The sequence below is a fragment of the Girardinichthys multiradiatus genome, chromosome X (genome assembly GCF_021462225.1).
Source record: "Girardinichthys multiradiatus isolate DD_20200921_A chromosome X, DD_fGirMul_XY1, whole genome shotgun sequence".
NCBI classification, from domain to species: domain Eukaryota; kingdom Metazoa; phylum Chordata; class Actinopteri; order Cyprinodontiformes; family Goodeidae; genus Girardinichthys; species Girardinichthys multiradiatus.
In genome coordinates, this window is record NC_061817.1 from 17,262,566 (window position 1) to 17,266,192 (window position 3,627).

The window sequence follows — 3,627 nt, forward strand, 5'->3', positions numbered from 1 at the left end:
GGATTGTTACTAAATAACTCCATAATAGTAGAAGAGGGTCAAAACACAGAAATGAGCGCTATGCGAGCCATGATAATTCAGAACCGCATGGCTTTGGATATTCTAACAGCATCAACGGGGGGCGTTTGTGTTCTATTGAATAACACCTGTTGCACATATAACCCAGATAATATACACTCTGCAAACATAACGGGAGCATTAAACAACCTACGGAATCTGCAAAATGTCATGACACATGACCACCCAGATCCTAACTCTTCTTGGTTAGATTGGATGTTCACAGGGGGATGGATAAACCTGTTTAAGGTTCTCTTAGTTGCAGTAATAGCATGCATGGGCCTTCTGTGTCTCCTGTCAATATGTATTATCCCATGTTGCAAATGCATGGTACAAAGAATAGTAACTCAGTCACGGTGGCATATGCAACACCGAACCAGGTGGAAATGCACGAAAATGAAGGGGACGATTATGATGACATGTAAATAAATCACATCGAAAGCCTGAGTGTACTCATACATTGTATTTAATAAAATGACCTTACAGCAGAAAATCGAAAGAAGTTGTTACTTAAGTGAAATGAGAAAAAGTGCAATGATGACATAAACAGGGCAGATTTTTAAATTCTTTTATTTTTATGTTTTCAAATATTCTTTTATTTTTATGTTTTCAAATATTATTCTTTTATTTTTATGATTTCAAGTATTATTCTTTTATTTTTATGATTTCAAGTATTATTCTTTTATTTTTATGATTTCAAGTATTAATCAACATTTAACTTTTAATGGTCGCTGAGGGCGGCGGGACCGTATGAGTATTTCCCACAAAATATAATCTGTTTACCGTCCGTGGGTTTTCGCTCATACAAAGTATTTTTCTTACTCGTTTTTATATTAAATGTTTTTACTTGTGATAAAAGGAGGGACTGTTGGATGGGTGCAAAAACTTGTTATCACTCATGTAAAAACTTTGTGTTGCAAGGCACCTGCACTATGCCTTCCTCCCTGTGTGTGTGAATTATATCACAAATATATATATATTTGTGATTGTTGAAACACGTTAATCTTATGTAGAAGGTCATTTTAGTTGCAAAAGTGCTGAAACATTTTTTGCTGATTTAAAGATCTAAACCCAATCTGCATTTTTCTAAGGCAGGATTTTTACTGACTCTGCAGACATTAGTGGCAAAAGCAGACATCAGTGGCATAAATTACACAAATTGTTCTAAACAAAATTCAGAATGATAGACTCACCTTCACCGCCTCCACCTTCCAATGCCTCTCCTGTGCGTCTCCCGGCCTTCCAATCAGCATCCTGTCTGCCTGATTCACCATCCAATCACCTTCCGACGCCTTGCTTTTAAAGAACCTTCAGCGGTGTTCACCCTCGCTTGTCAGCTTAGCTCATTCCTCCTGCGCCCCACCTCAACCATCTTCCTTCCCATCTCCTCCCAGCTTCCTCGCTCCCTGGCTGCCAATCCACCACCAGAGTTGGATCGGGGGAAGACATCCCTAAATCTAAACTTTACAAAAGTTCATATTAACTCATGTCATTCTCAGCATTCAGGTCTTCCTCCCAGGTCCGAATGCCAAAAAAATAACCATGTAATTTCACATCATTAAAACTTTGCCAAAGTCTAAAATGCAAAGCCAGATTTTAAAATATGAAACAAAGATGTAAAAATTTCATGAATTTCTTATATAAACATTGACCACGAATCCAAGTTAGCTTTTCCACTATGAGGCATTTGATAAAATATTTCTGACTGTATTTTTTTAAGATGAAGAAGGAAATTCATCTTCTGTCATTGTGTTTTAGAAACTACAGCGAGGTTGACTATGATTCAACAAAAGTAAGAAGATGTTTTCTATGTTCCCCATATAATACCTGAAATAATTTAATAACAGCATTGAAAATTCAGGAATGCTGTTCCCCCATGCAGGCTGAAAGAACAAAAATATTTTAAACAACAAGCAGACAAAGTATTCAGTGGCTGTTTAACGTTACGCAAATTGAGTTTTCTGGTTTAAAGACTTGATCTGTCAGCTGCAGAAGAAGACATCATCTGATTACCGTCAACACCAACATGTTCACTGTAGCTCTGCTGCTGCTGGCTGATGGATCTTAAGACAGAAACATTTGCCGTATGAACATTTTCTTTATTCAATATATTATAGCTTATAGACAAGAACTCTTAACATTTCTACAGATTATTTGGTTATTGTGATGTCATTCTTCTATTTGTGTGAAGTGGATGATAAAAAGGGAAGAATGTAAAAGAAAGTCTTTCCATTTTGAGATCATAAATAAAGAAAATATAATCACAAAAAATAACTGGATAGTACAATGCAATTATTATACTTTTTTTAAAATCTTGTTTATATTCAGGCCAAAGATTTTATAATCCATAACAAATTGCAGTTACCCTTTTTATGTGAAACCCAAATGTAAGAACACAAAAGAACAAGTTAAAATTAAAGTTTTAATTAAGGATACAATTCTTTGTTAAATGGATCAAACTCTCTCTACATTAAGCCCCTCCCTCATATTAATGCAAATCTCCGCTGTGTATTTCAGTCCTGCTGACTGCTTACTAGTTTGTGTCTCCAGCCTCAGGATGATGAACATGCTCACTGATCTCCTTCTTGTCCTCTGTCTGAACTGTAAGTTCCCCAGCTTATGTTTTATATCATATTACTGGCTAAATGTGAGTACCTTTGTATTTCTGATTGTTGGTTTCTCGTTTTTAACCCATCAGGTTGGACAAGTCAGAATATGGAGTCCATTCCTTCCAGTTCAGTGGTGAAAAGTCCTGGAGAGACTCTCAGTCTGTCCTGCAGAGTATCTGCCATCATAATTAGCAGCTATCAGACAGCCTCCAGGAAAAGGACTGGAATGGATAGGAAGAGGGTTGAATGACTGCAACCGTAACACATATGCCAGCAGTGTGGGGGGAAGAATTGAAGTCAGTCCAACCTGAAACCAGAAGACTCTGCTGTGTATTACTGTGCCAGGGAAGCGCAATGTTTTATGTGAGCACAAAGGCTGTACAAAAACTACATTAACTATATTGTTTGTGAGACCTGAAGAGGGCAGCAAAAAGACTGATGACACCAACAGACAGAGACATGCTATACCTAAGAAGTGTGAACTTTTTTAGTAATTTATAGAAAATAATTAACAAAAACTTTATAAGAGCACGTATAATAGTACTTTCAAATATGTTTGAATTTCATATCAAATGGTATTTCCAAACGGTTGCTGTTTGTAAGAAGCCGTCTTCCTCTTTTATTCTTTTTATAATTACGTCTATGCAAAATAAAGATGTTTAGAGTTTATCATTAAAACGTGTTTGCTAGTAGATAGGTTAGATCTGCAATGAAAATTTAGTGGATTTGAATCACAATCTTGTTTAAATCCCATGTCACAAATATTCACTAAAGAACAAGTTTAGCATCAAAGATACTTCCAGTAAACCAGCAACTCTGACCGGACAGACTGAAGTTGCTGTCAGAGTCACGGTAATACAAACCATCAGTGGACCACTGACAGTCGAATGACGTAAAGCATTAAGAGACTAGAAGATCAGGAGAACTGAAGCCATTAATGATTTCAATGCTGATTTCATAA

General features: G+C 36.4%; 1 long non-coding RNA gene across 1 annotated transcript; it reads left to right on the forward strand.

The window, feature by feature from the left end:
- Positions 1 to 929: 929 nt before the first annotated feature.
- Positions 930 to 3,344, forward strand: LOC124862950. The gene is made up of 2 exons (XR_007037035.1): positions 930 to 2,660; positions 2,756 to 3,344. It is a non-coding gene; the product is annotated as an uncharacterized LOC124862950 (long non-coding RNA).
- Positions 3,345 to 3,627: the final 283 nt, after the last annotated feature.